At 45.4% G+C, this 15,497-nt stretch overlaps 1 pseudogene; it reads left to right on the top strand.

The window, feature by feature from the left end:
• The first annotated feature begins 586 nt into the window (after positions 1-586).
• LOC125506868 (zinc finger protein 36 pseudogene) overlaps positions 587-15,497 on the top strand; it is a 31,614-nt pseudogene continuing 16,703 nt past the window's right edge.

Here is a 15,497-nt window from a genome sequence, read left to right as displayed (position 1 = left end):
TGAAATGTTCAGGAACAAACTGTCTCCGCAATAGATTTTTCATTTGCACCCATGTCTCCGGACGACCTCCAGCACAACACAATTGGTTCCACCAAATCAAAGCATATCCAGTAAACTCAATGGATGCATATCTTACCTTCTTCTCCTCCGTATAGCGATGGCTGTCAAAAATCTGACCCACACACATCTCCCACTCTAAATAATCATCGGGCTCTGTTTTCCCATTGAACGATGGTATGGTAAGTTTGAATTTACCAATCCCATCATCTTCATGGTCACGATGAGCACCCCCATGACCTCTTCCTCCCATGGCAAAGCCTTCTTGGCCTTCTCCGTGACCATCATGATGAACATGTCGTGGTCGAGGCTCGTAGTAGTTTTGAGCATCATCGGAGTGGTCGCTCCAATGCTCTCCATGGTGGTCCTGCTGTATGGGGAGTTGTCGATGTCGACCCCGTGCAGCAAGCCCACCTCGTGGTGGCGACGGTGGCGCCCAAATAGCACCTCACTGGTCGTAGCGAGCACGCCGAGGTGGTGCGGCGTAGTAGCTATGAGCATCACCTGAGTAGACGTAGTTGTGCTCTCCATGCCCCTCCTCAAGGTGGCGTTGGCCCTGCTATTCGGGGATTTGTCGATGTCGACCCTGTGCAGCAAGCCTATCTCGACGGAGTTCCTCGGTGAGGGAGTCGATTCTCCGGCCAAGGTTGGTCTCCACAACCGATATGCGCCTCTCCACCTTGTTCAACACATACTGTCGTGTATCCTCCAATGCCAACACATAGGCAGGTTGCAAGCTTGGATCGTACACGGGAAGTGGCAGCTCCTCCTCCACGAGGTTCCTACCTCCATGCACACCATCAACACTGTTGGATCTCCTCGAACCCATGGAAGCTTCTCAAGAACAAAATTAGCAAGAGAGAAAATAGCACCGCGAACAACCAAAAGCTCTGATGCCAAGATGATACGAGACGCCTCGGAAATGATCTTTCACGATGCCAAAGAACTCACAAGGAGCAGCAACAAACTCACTCGAAACTTGTTTCAACAAACTTTGTTTCTCTCAAGTGGCAAGAACAAGAGGAAACACTCTTAGATAAATTGCAGGAGATAACTAGCTTGGTTTACAAGGATGCAACCCAAACCATGAAGCTTGTGAACCTATGAAGAATCACAAGAGGGAACCACAAGGATCCTATATGAATTGAGGACAGGCCCTCCTATCCACACACACGAGCTAACACTCAACGATACTAGTGCTCACAGCACAACACAACCTCACCGGCTGTCTACAAACATAAACTCAGAAATCTCATCCCCCCTTCACATGGAACAGCTGCGGAGTATTTATACTAGAAGCACACACTAGTTAGGTGTGAAAACAACTCAAAATGAAGGGTAAATTCGTGAGCCCCAAGCTGTAGCAGGAGCAAACTTGTTGAGCCTCGCGCTGTAATAAATTCCTGGACAACTTGCATGGAAACTTGCACAACTTTTGAGTCAAGACCTCAAATGATGCACCGTTTTTTTGAATGAAAGATGACTTCAAAGACCATATTTTCTGGCCTCTATAAAGTGCTAGAGACTTCCAGAATTAATTAGGCTTAGGTGGGAGGTTGCAGCTGGAAATCTGATGTGTCATTTCTCCCAAAATAGGCATCGGAAGCTTCCCAACTAAGATAATGGTTTTGCCCTTGTCTTCCTTTGGATGCTCTAATGGTTCAGCATTTGTGATAGCATTAACGTCACTCTTGGATGCCTTGGTCATGATCTGGTCCACATCACCTGTCCAAGGCACGGTACTCAGCAGAAACCGGCCACTCACCTACGGAAGGACTATACGATCATGAAGGATTTCAAGAACTCTAACATGTTCAATACCAATCATGGGCCAGGCAGCAGCTCAGGTGGTGGCGGTTTTCATGGCCCGGGCAGCGGTTCAAATTCCAATTTTCAAGGCTCTCAAGGAAACCAAGGTAGCTATAATTAGCAATCTGGCTAGGGAGGTCAGCAACAGTAGCAATTTGGATATCAGAGCAATCCAAAGCAATTGAATAGTGGGCAGTATCATGTGTTCACCACCAGTTTGTGCAGACGGGACCAGAAGCTTCATAAGAGGGATGTGAACGCTGTTGAGTCGGCAGTCCCCCGTTATTTGCGATGGTCTGAGCATCCTATTCTATGGAGTAGGGAAGACCACCCTCCCCGGGTTGACAATCCGGGTCACCTGGCTTTGGTGGTGGCACCTCAGGTTGGTGGATATAAATTCACTAAAGCACTCATGGACGGAAGCAGTACCATCAATATCCTCTATTATGAGACTTTCCGTCGCATGGGGTTAACTTACAAAAATCTTAAGACATCCAACACTGTTTTCCATGGAGTGGTGCATGGTAAGTCGGCGTACTAAGTGGGTAAGATTGAACTAGAAGTAGCCTTTGGAGATGAGCATGATTCTAGGACCGAGAAGTTAACTTTTGAGGTGGTCAAAATCAAGATCCCGTATCACGCCCTATTTGGACGACCGGCTTATGCCAAGTTCATAGCATGGCCATGTTATGTTTATTTGCATCTTAAAATTCCGGGTCATAAGGGCACCATCATAGTGCATGGGAGCCGGAAGATAGCCTTGGAATGTGAGGAAGGCGATGCTGCTTACGCTAAATCTGTTTGTGCAACAGAGGAGTTGAAGTTCTACAAGGACAATGTTGACTCGGCGGACATGACATCTTTGAAAAAGCCAACTACATAACATGAAACGGTGCTGAAGTTTAAGTCGGCTGATGACACCAAGCTTGTCGATTTTGTTCCAGGTGACTCATCTAAGCAGTTTAGTATCGGTGCTAATCTAGATCCCAAATAGGAAAGCGCGCTCGTCGAGTTCATCCGTGAGAACCGGGACATCTTTGCATGGAAACCTTCTGACATGCCGGGTGTACCGAGAGAACTCGCTGAGCACACTCTCAATATTGATCCAAAATTTAAGCCAGTCAAATAGTTTCTTCGGCGGTTCAATGAGGAGAGGCGCAAGGCCATTGGTGAAGAAGTGGCCCGGCTCTTGGCGGCCGGGTTCATTATTGAAGTTTTTCATCCAGAGTGGTTGGCTAACCCGGTGCTCGTGCTTAAAAAGAACGGCACCTGGCGTATGTGTGTGGATTACACGGACTTAAACAAGGCTTGTCCGGCTGATCCTTTTGCTCTTCCTCATATTGATCAAATCATTAATGCTACGGCGGGTTTTGAGCGTTTGAGCTTTTTGGATGCTTATTCTGGTTATCATCAGATCAATATGGCCGTTAAGGACCAGGAGAAGACGGCTTTTATTACTCCGTTTGGAGCCTTCTACTATGTGTCTATGCCTTTGGGGCTTAAGAGTGCCCAGGCGACTTATCAACGATGCGTGCAGAACTGTCTTCACAATCAGATTGGGCGCAATGTTCATGCTTATGTGGACGATATTGTGGTGAAGTCTAGAGAGAAGGAGACATTGATAGATGATCTGAAGGAAACCTTTGATAACCTCCGGGTCTACAAGATGATGCTTAACCCAGCCAAGTGCATTTTTGGAGTACCAGCAGGCAAGCTTTTGGGTTTTCTGGTTTCTAACATAGGCATCGAGGCTAACCCGGAGAAGATCAAAGCAATCACTTCTTTGGCTAAGCCAGCGTGCATCAATGATGTTCAGCGTTTGGCGGGTCGTATTGCTGCTTTAAGCTGGTTCATAAGCCGGTTAGGTGAGAAGGCCATACCGCTGTATCAAATGATGAAGAATACAGACGATTTTGTCTGGAATGATGCTGCTAACGCCACCTTTGAAGAACTGAAGAGATATCTCGCTGAGCCGCTGGTCCTTGCCGCTCCTTTTGATAAGGAGCCATTATTGTTATATGTGGCTGCTAACACAAGTGATGTCAGTGTGGCCATTGTAGTAGAGCAAAAAGAGGCTGGCAAGGAATATCCGGTTCAACGGCCGGTTTACTACGTCAGTGAGGTGCTTATTGAGTCCAAGCAGAGATATCCACATTGGCAGAAACTAGTTTATGGGGTGTTCATGGCGAGCCGGAAGCTTAAGCAATATTTTCAGGGTCATCTCATCACTGTGGTTAGTTCTGCTCCTTTAGGAGATATCATTCAAAATAGAGAAGCCACAGGAAGAGTCGCCAAGTTGGCCATTGAGCTTGGGCCTCATGACTTAGTATGTGCCATGCACTACTATCAAATCTCAAGCACTAGTGTATTTCATCAATGATTGGACAGAGCTGCAGATGCCTGAAGAGAAGCCGGACAACACATATTGGACTATTCATTTTGATGGGTCCAGGCAATTAGTGGGCTCGGGGGCTGGAGTTGTATTAGCTTCCCCTCGAGGTCACAAATTTTGTTATGTGCTACGGTTGATGTTTCCCTGTACTAACAATGCAGCTGAGTATGAGGCCTGGCTCCTTGGTCTTCGGATGGCTAAGGAGATGAGCTTCAGCCAGGTAAGGTGATTTGGCGACTCGGATTTGGTGGCTCAACAAGTATCAGGCAAGTGGGATTCCAAAGATCCTCTCATGGCGGCTTATCGCCGTGAAGTTGATGCCATTGCTGGACACTTCAAGGGTTACCAAGTGGAACACATTGATCGCAGAAAGAATGAAGCGGCTGATGCTTTAAGCCGACTGGGGTCTCAGCATAAGACGGTTCCACTTAACACTTTCTTAGATGTTCTGCATAACCCTTCTATCAAGTTGCCTACGGAGGAAGAATTGGCTGTTCCAGACCCGGAAGCACAATTGGTGGCGGCTCTTCACGTCATCCCAGATTGGACAGTGCCATATTTGGCTTATATGACCCAGGGCGAGTTGCCTAAGGATGAAACCTTGGCTATACAGATAACCCGGCGGTCTAAATCAATGAAAATTTCCAATGGTGAGTTGCATCATCGTAGTGTCATAGGGGCGTTTCAACGTTGTGTCTCTCCTGAGGAAGGTCAAGAAATTCTTCGTGAAATCCATGAAGGAGATTGTGGGCATCATGCCGGTTCAAAGTCTCTTTTAGCCAAAGCCTTCCGTCATGGTTTTTACTGGCTGACGGCTCACGCTGATGCGGAGGATCTGGTCAGTAGGTGTGATGGTTGTCAGAAATTCTCACGACGGGCACACGTGCCGGCTCAAGAATTGCGGATGATTCCAATTACTTGGCCGTTTGCAGTCTGAGGGCTCGACATGGTTGGACCTTTCAAAAGATCCAAAGATAAAAGACACACCTTTTGGTGGCAGTTGACAAATTCACAAAGTGGGTTGAGGCAGAGCTGGTTAGTAAGTGTGATGCAGCCACGACGGTTCAATTCATGAAAAAGGTGATCTTTCATTTTGGCTTTCCACACAGCATTATAACTGACAATGGTACTAATATGTCCAAGGGTGCTACGGAGGAATTCTGCCAACGTGAGCATATCCGGCTTGATATTTCATCAGTAGCTCACCCCCAATCCAATGGTCAAGCTCAACGAGACAATCAGGAAATCTTGAAAGGTCTCAAGCCCCGGCTTATGGTTCCTTTACAACGGGCGCTGTGTTATTGGGTGGAGGAGTTGCCCTCTGTGATATGGAGCATCAATACTACCCCTAACAGGTCTATGGGTTATACGCCTTTCTTCATGGTTTACGGAGCAGAGGTAGTCTCACCTAGTGACATCCGTCATGACTCGCCCCGCATGCCGGCTTATGTTGAAGCTGATAACGAACAAGCCCGTCAGGATGCACATGACCTGTTAGATGAAAATCATGACTTAGCAGCAGCCTGTTCGGCGATTTACCAATAGGACCTAGAACCTTTCAAGAAGGTGACTTGGAGCTCCGGCTCATCCAGGATCAAACTGATGCACACAAGTTATCCCCACCTTGGGAAGGACCTTTTCTGGTCAGTAGGAATTTGAACAACGAGTCATACTACCACTACAAAAAAAATTCACTTCCGTGATGATATTTGTTTGTCACAGTAGGTCACGTTTTCTATCATGCATGTACATCCATGACAATTTTATGACAGAATTAAGATAGTCATACATGTGCTGTCGTAGAAGTGTTCCATGACATTACAAAAATTATCATCACGGAAGTGTCCACTTCCATGACGATAAATCGCACGTCATAGAAGTGCTTTCGTCAAGGGTGACCGACACGTGGCATCCACCGTAACGGAACGTCGTTAAGCTATCGAGTCCAGTTTTGGATCCGATAACCCATTAACAGCCCCGACCAATGGGGCTTTTCCACGTGTAAAATCATCATTTGCTGGAGGAAACACGTGTCGGCTCGCCGTTGGGATAGATGTCATCCACTCATTGGACCCAAAGCGCCTATGATACGTCGACACGTGGCACGGCCCAACAGAGGCCCATTCCTGTGAAAAGGCCGGCCCATTTGACTTGGTCAAAAGGTGGCGGGCCAGCCCATGGCAAGCCTGTTAACGGCCTGTTCGCATATAGCCCATTTACAGCCCGCTAACCCAAGGCCCGTTTACGGCCTATCCGAATTAGGCCCAGTAGCATCATCTAGGCCGTCCAATATAATTCCAGCCTGTTTTAACTTCCGGCCCATGTATGGCCCATGATGTCTTTCGGCCCATATGAGGCCCTTAGTAACCCTCGGCCCATTAACGGCACGTGGTAAAACTGGCCCGTAATGAACAGTGTACACTTCATACCCATTAACAGCCCATTATTCCGTTGGGCCGTTTCCAGCCCATGTTATCTTTCAGCCTTCTCAGGGCCCATTTACTCTTGGGCTCATTTCCAACATTTGTTTACTTTCGGCCCATTACTGTCATTTTTTGCTTGTGGGCCAATTTAGCCCATGGTTATAGTCGGCCCGTTTGTGGCCCGTTAATACGTTGGGCCGTTTTCATAGTGTCATCTAATACGGCCGATTAATGACGACCCGTTATGCTTGGCCCATGAACGAACGATTCCAACTCTAGCCCGTTTACGACCCCTTATACGGCCCGTACAAGGCCCATAGATGAGACGACCCATAGACGGCCCATGGATCCTACGGGACATAGAAGGCCCATTGACCCGACGGCCCATAGAAGGCCCATTGATCCGACGGCCCATAGAAGGCCCATGGATCCGACAGCCCATAGAAGGCCCATAGATCCGACAGCCCATAGAAGGCCATGGATCGTCCGTCACGTAGGTGGCCCATGGATCATACGGCCTGTGGACGGCCATGGTCACTACAACGTTTGGGCGAGTTGGCCCCCGTTTGAACGACATAGCATATTCAAAGAATTATCCTACTCTATACTATCACCTCTAAGAAACATACACTATACAATAAAGAGACTAAGGCAGAGAAACGTAGAATAATCCTACACTATACAATAAAGAAATTATAGCCGGTTATACCCACTAGGCATTATGGTTCGGCACCAGTGATAATAAAGCATACACAAACATCAAATTACATACACTAGGCAAATACATCTCATACATCATGGACGTGACATAACTTACCATTTGAACTACAATCTCTTCAGAAAATAGGATTGGCCGGATTTAGATAGCACAAATTTCAGTCTGCAAAATCTCCAATTCATTCGTTGTTACCTCAGTGTCTTGTTTCATTTTTTTGACTCCTGCATCTAATACATGCATGTCCAGTCTCAACTTGTTGATTGTACGTTCAAAATCATGTACACGTTGTCTTGCCACCTCTAGTTGATGCTCGAGAACATCAGCACATTACAATTCCAATCCACAATCATTCGGTAATGGCCATGCCGCACTGCTCGCAGATCTTTGTGTTGATGTCACTTCATCCTGAAATGTTTCTGTAAGTACACATGACTAGGGCAAAAATATAGTTACAACAGTGAAGCGTGTAAGACAGACTATTTTGTACATGGAAAAACAGGACTAACAATAATGTTACATGTCATGAAGCATAAGCAGGTGATATTTTAAAAATTATAAAAAAGATAGTTTGTGTAGCCTTGATACAGAAATCTCTCTTAGCTCACCAGAGGAGCATGATGTTGAGGCCCAATCCAAAACACAGACAAGTTACAAATTTAGACAACACGTTGCGTAGAAGTAAGCAAGCAGTTGGCCATTATGTAGCTCAATTAATGTCTTAGGAAGCATAATGAACAGCAGAGGGTTCCATACAAACATACTACAGCAAGCAAAACTATGCAATCATTAGCCTAGTATAAACTAGATTGTGAGCCACATTCAATGATAGTTGGTTAATAGACTTCAAAGCTTCAGGCACACTTCGGCAGAGTAATTAAATGGTAAGGCCTTTAATTATGTCAACTAATAGTTATACAAGTACCCAACATCAGGCATCATTCTTTGGGCATCTCATTACTGAGGACAAATAAAGCAATTAAAAAGAGCAAATTAATTATGCCTGAAACAAACAATGAATTGAACTGTTGAGTTGGATACAGTGACTTACCTTAACAGGTTGAAGAGGCTCAGCACAGCTCCTACTTCTCTTGTAGGGCTCCTTCCTAACATCTTGTACTTGTAAATCCTCAATCTTATCTTCATTGCACCTCCTCCGCAAGGTGACACAAACTAGTTACTTGTCTCCTTGGAAGATAAATATGCATACTTTCCAGTCTGTGAACACAAAAGGATGAGATTATAACAAAACAACACTACATAATGAAACATGCCGCATCTCTTGCACTTTCACACAATGAAACGAGCATTTACTATGTCTACACTATGTAAAAACTAGGCATACCTTCGAACTGGATCTCCAGGTACTCTTGGTGAGCCTACTTTAGTGTACAGCCAAACCTTTATGCCACCTATGAGTTAGAAAAGGCTCCACTACAGCAGCCCTTAGTTTTTAAATCGTTGACAAGCTCTGTTAGAGTGTTAGGTCAAGAACAGCAAGTAATCAAAGCAAACAGTCCTAGTATGGCTGGCTGATGCAAACAAGCAATTGAACAAATGTGTGAGCAAATCTTACATATCAAGAAAAGAAGCAAAGAATGAGGCTTAAAGACCATCACGCGACTGACCATATTTAAGGGGAATTTAAACATCATGTGCAACGTATGAACTAATTTAAACATTGCATATTCCAGATTCTACAATGGAATGCACATGTATTAGGTTATGCCATGTATGATGATGCCTAAATGTACACTATAGCAGGCAGGAGTGATTCATCATTCCACGCACAATTGAATTGCAGGTCAAGGGCCAGTTCTATTCCGCCTTTTCAGGGCTTATTGTCAAAATAAGCCATAAAAGATGTAAAGAAGTCATTTTTGAGTTATGGGCTTGGGCTTAACTAATTTCGCTTTGGAGGGGGGTGTTTCGGGTAGAACCTCACTAAAAATTGAAGGGAAGGGGAATAGTGAAATGACTATGTTGTCTGCCTATATTACACTCAAAATGCAACTGGTGACACCCGCGTCACACCTCACCCTCAAGTAAAAACAAACACGCAAGCATTCATTGCCCTGCCCGCTTGCATCTCCTCTCCCCTTTCCCTCTACCTCGATACCCTGCCTGCAGCACTAGGGTTCCTCCAGCAAGCCATCGCCACTGGTCCCATGTGGCCTGGTCCTCGATGATGCTCTGTCCAGCTAGGCTACATGGCCGGCAGGTAGGGGCAAATCTCCCTGGCTGCTCCTCCCTCTGGTGCCGCCCCTCATTCTCATGGTCTCCAGCAGCTGCTCCACTGTGGTTCGTCCAACGCACTACTCCGGCAGGCGCTGCACAACTACGGCTGATGCCACACTATGACAGAAGGCACCTTATTCACCCTCCCCACCTCCCAGGACGTGGCCTTGAGGTGTTGTTGAAGGATGAGCTCATCCAACAAGGTGAGGATCTCCTCTGATTTTTTGCCAAATTTTCATTCTGATCCACTATACGATGAATTGCTATGAGTTGCTTATGCTGCTGCTATATGATGCATTGCTATGAGCTGCTCCTGCTGTTGCTATATGATGAATTGCAATGAGTTGCTGCTGCTATATGATGAATTGCTATGAGCTGCTGCTGCTATATGATGAATTGCTATGAGCTGTTGCTGCTATGTGATGAGTTGCTATAAGCTGCTCCTGCTGCTGCTGTATGATGAATTGCTATGAGCTGCTCCTGCTGATGATATATGATGAATTGCTATGAGCTTCCCCTGTTGCTGCTATATGATGAATTGCTATGAGCTGCTCTTGCTGCTGCTATATGATGAATTGCTATGAGCTGCTCCTGCTGCTGCTATATGATGAATTGCTATGAGCTACTGCTGGTATATGATGAATTGCACACTGCTGTTGCTGTTGTATGATGAGTTGCTATGAGCTGCTGCTGCTATATGATGCTTTCAGGTGGTGCTGCTATATGATAATAACCAACCACTTGGACCATCGAATTTCAATAAATTATTGTTCTTCATTTAAATGTGGTCCATGCGTTTTTCGTTTAAATTAGGCAATGGGATCTCTATGGAAAACATTGACCAAAGTAGATTGTGCCAAGTAGATGGTATCTTTGTATTTGCATTTTGAGCAAATAGTGAAGGTATGTTTTCCTATCATATTAATTACTGTACTGGGTTCAATTTGTGATGTTTGCAAGTCAAATTAATTTTCATATGGGCAGCAGAATGAAAAATATAATGCAATCTAGACTTTTCACTGATCATACCAAAGATAAGCTGAAAACACAATGAAAAGAACTGGTTGGCTTATTACATGGAGCTTATATTCACAGGTGCTTATTTTCTTAGGATAACACGTAATAACTGTCCCTAAGAAACTTGGCCAATAGAACTGACATACAAATAACATGTCACGATGATTGCAATGTAGGAGTGGCGTACCATAGAACACTGTATAGGCTCATCACTGGCTCTCCTTTTTTTGCGATGTTCCATGAAATTGCCACATGCATCTTGTACTTTTTCATTGTGTAACCCTATCCGCAAGTTGACACGGTTAATTTCAGATATCTCTACATGATAATACATTGCATATCCCTTGCGCATATTTAAACCACCAATTAATGATTGTGTGTGTAGCATAAACTAGCCATGACTCTGTGTGCTGGACTAGCAATCACTCTAAGGGAGCCTAATGTAGTGTACTAGAATTCCTACATGCCACCTACGATTTTGTGTAATGTACTGCCTCTGTTCCTAAATATATGTCTATGTAGAGATTCCAGTATGGACCACATACAGATGTATATAGATGCATTTTCGAGTGTAGATTCACTCATTTTGCTCCGTATGTAGCCTATAGTGGAATCTCTAGAAAGTCTTATATTTAGGAACGGAGGTACGAGGTAGTATCATGTATGGCATCTACATATCTAATTTAGCAGCCAGTAGTAGAAATCATTGTCTGCACAAAGGGATTACTGGTCGAAAATCCTAGCAAAGCACGCTGGCAGGCACAGAACAATACAAGAGAGAGAGAGAGAGACACGCTTACTAGATCATAGCAATGCCTCGGTCCAAGATCTTGGTTGGCCAAGCTGTTAGATCCAGAAGAAACATCGTCCTTGTAGTTTTTGCCAGCTGCATAACAGGTAACAGCGACCTATTAGTATATTTGAAGTACATCGGGCAGGTGATGTTGGACGAGTTTAAAGGTGACAAGTACCTAGGCCGTGGCGGGTGCTTGGCATCTTGCCAGACAGTGGGAATCAGGTTAGAAACGTCAAGGGTGATGACTCTGCGCTGGCTGTCGGGGTCCGGTAAGGAGATCTAGAACTGTGGAGTAGGGCGTAGGTGAAGCTGCTCCGATAGGGTGGACTACGGTGTGGGCGAAGCGGATCTGTGGCCGTGGACGAGGGCGTAGGTGAAGCTGCTCCGGTGGTTGCGTTAAGGATGGTGTCGACGATGCGGATCTGCGGCCGTGGACGGGGCGTCAGAAGCTGCTCCGGTAGGTTGGATGAGGGTGCGAGGAAGCGGATTTGAGGCCGTGGACTTGTGAGTTGGCAAAGCGGCCCCGGTAGGGTTGAAAATGGTATAGGCGAAGCTACTCCAGATGGTGTCGGCGAAGCGGCTCCGGTAGGGTTGAGGAAGGTGTCGGCGAAGAGGATCAGAGGCCATCGACGGGGGCATCGGTGGGGCGGCTCCGGGGGGTGGACGAAGCGTCTCCGGTGGGGAGTATGAATGAGCCGCTGCTGATGCACTGCGGTTGACGAGAGTACCGACGAAGCAGATCTGGCACCATGGACAAGGTCGACACGGACTGGGTTGTGGTACAGTGGTGGATGAGCAGTCTACTTGTTTCTAGGGGAGGTGGGAGGGTTAGATGCGGCCGTAGAAGCAGATCCGGCGAGGTGGACACCGCTGGCAGTGGATGGGCTCTGGTACGCCGGTAGATGAGCAGTCTAGGGTTTCGAGAGGGGAGGGGAGAAAGGTTAATGAAGTACGGACGGCGTGATGTGAGATGCTCTGGTGCTGTGGAGTTAGTCATTTTTGCGGGAGGGGAGAGGAAATGGGGGTGCCGTGTAGTGGGGGGAACCGGAAGTTACCAAATCAGCCCCGACCTATTATGTAGATGACGGCGGTATTGTAACTATTGGTTTCCGTGCACCAAGGAGAAAAGGGGAATTTCGCATGCTAAAGACTAAGGTGGCGGAAACTTTAGAAGGAGGCGGGAGATTTTGCCGCCCGCGGGATCGTTCGTATCCAGTTTCAACTAATTTTGGACCGTGCTAGCGGGAAGGTCATGCGAGACTATGTACACGGGACACGCGTCAGCAGTTAATAAATGGTGTGAAGTCCACCCCAGAAAAAAGACAATAACTCGGGATGATGCACAAATAACTTGGACGTTCACACGGGCGCGGCCAATTGTACGGGTGTAGTGGCACGTTCACAAAAAAAGCGATCAAACGCTCATCCTATGTAGTTCTCGTGTAAATAGATAATTTAGTGCAATTGGTTATTTACTTTAAACATAATGCATTGACGTCTAAGTGTAGAGGCGCACAAAAAGAAATGGATATTGTAGTCCGCTACTTAAAAGTGTTACCTCATATGATTACATAGCCTCCATTTCATAAATTGTGTACCCGTTGAATTCATATATGAATATTACATATATTACTTCATAATAGAACCTTAAATCATCCAAGACTAATGATTTTGAATGCAAGAGTAACAATGGTGCATGTACATGATAGCTACATTGGTTGTTTGAAGAAACATCACTGTAACTTTGGCATGCACAACTGAAAAGGTTTATTTAAATAGAAAAAATGTGATACGTGAGTGTCCAATCTTTATAGCGTTGAATCGATATTGTACCTTTGGCCACGATACGAAGTAGATATTGATTTATGTTCAAGCGATGCACGTCCACGATCGTAGATAGTGATACGTGAATGAATTGTGCAATCTCTCTCACACGCATACATATCTCATTTCCCTGTGGGCATCGGAATCACACACGTGTCCGTCAAGGTTACAATTCGTCTTTCTACCGCGTCCTACAAGTCTCCCACACAGAAACACGCACGCTCTCTCTGTTGAACACGCCTACCCCTTTAATTCCGCCCACCCATAGCCACTAATGTCTCAAAGTATAATAATGTCTCTCACACATATGCCTAAGGTTAACTCGAGTTCCGAAACCATATGAATACATACAATGGGATTCCAACAGAGCACCTTTTGTTTTGAGATTTCGCTCTCTCTCTCTCCCTCTCTCTCTCACACACACACGCACGCGCATGCACACACACATTGTTTCTCGCTTCATTTTTTCCTGCACTTGCATGCACACAATTTTGTTTATCTTCGTGATGCTTTAAGTATGCTTCGCACAAATGCTATCTACCTATGCCTTAATATAGCCAGATATGTGTCACACAAACTCCTTCTCCATACTAGCAAGATGCCCATGCGTTGCACTGAACATCAAGATGCATTTGTATGAGTAGTTTATCTTGTGGGAGAAAAGGATGAATGAGGGAATGCCTTATTTGAAAATGTGGAGAGGGGTGTGGGTATATTTTTGCAAAATTGCCACAGTTTCCTTCATATCCGTCGGGTATAATTCGGATGGCCTATATTGCAGGATTGAAGGAACACCATCATCACCAACTCTGTTTTTTATCAGAGTAGGGATATGTGAGTGTCACTGCCCCCCCCCCCCCCCGACACACACACCCACACCCACACAATCACACACACACACACACTTCCCAACATCGAAGGAGTAGGGTGACACCTCGATCTTGATACTAATCTATCGAATGGCTTCTCACACGCACACACACACACACACTACCCGACACCGAAGGAGTAGGGCGGCACCTCGATCTTGATAGTAATCTATCTACTCCTCTTTCAAACACACACACACACACATACACACACTTGCTAGTTGTGCCTTTGTGCCTACCGGGCACACTCTCGATACGTCTTTCTCTCCATCCCCCTCCCCCCACCCCAACAATGATAGCAGAAGGGTGACAACTCGATCTAATCGTAGTCTGTCAATTGGTTTCTCTCTCGAACATTGTGTCTCTGTGCCTCGCTCAGTAGCCCCCTCGATATGTAGACTTCTCGCGCGCACACAGCTGTAGTAACGATGACGCTGAACCCAGTGTGCCTCATTTTTACCGGCCTCATGTGATAGTTTTCACCCTATTTTCTGTTAATTAACAAGGTAACCTTTTCTTTGTTACTACTAGTGAATCTAAAATCATTCGGGGCAGACATAAAATATATCAGTTCAACCCAATTATCGCAGTAACTATTTTAAAAGAAACTAGCTAGATGCCCGTGCATTGCACGGAACATCAAGATGCATTTCTATGAGTAGTTTATCTTGTGAGAGAAAAGAATGAACGAGGGAAGGCCGTATTTGCGAACGTGGAGAGGGGTGTGGGTATATTTTTGCAAAATTGCCATAGTTTTCTTCCTATCCGTTAGATATGAATCCGACGGCCTATATTGCAGGATGGCACGCACACCATCATCACCAACTCTGTTTTCTACTCCCTCCGTTCCTAAATATTTGTCTTTTTAGAGATTTCAACAAGTGACTACATATGGAGCAAAATGAGTGAATCTACACTCTAAAATATGTCTACATACACATCCATATGTGGTAGTCCATTTGAAATCTGAAAAAGATAAATATTTAGGAACGGATGGAGTATAAGAGTAGACATGGAGATATATCTCCAGCATGGTCTACAACAAAAATGTGCTGGACCGGTTAGCGTCGGATGCTCGCGACATGATGACATGAGTTCGAATTCTGTCTTTAACTTTAGATTTTTATATTATATGTTACTTATTTAATATATACTTCTTTCGCTACTGTACTGACAGTGGAACCCACAAAGTACTTAGAATACAAGATTAAGGATGGACTTGTTTCTTTTTAACTTTCTGTACGAAGATGTAGCCACCCTGCAAGTCACGTGTACACTGTACATGCAATTAACTTTTTATAGAGGGACAATCATACACGCAATTAACTCAAATGGATTGGATGTCACTCTATTATTT

This window comes from Triticum urartu, chromosome 5A, assembly GCF_056163025.1.
Source record: "Triticum urartu cultivar PI428250 chromosome 5A, HENAU_Tu73, whole genome shotgun sequence".
Classification (NCBI taxonomy): domain Eukaryota; kingdom Viridiplantae; phylum Streptophyta; class Magnoliopsida; order Poales; family Poaceae; genus Triticum; species Triticum urartu.
Note: the sequence above shows the minus strand (reverse complement) of the source record. Positions and strands in the feature narration are given on the sequence as shown.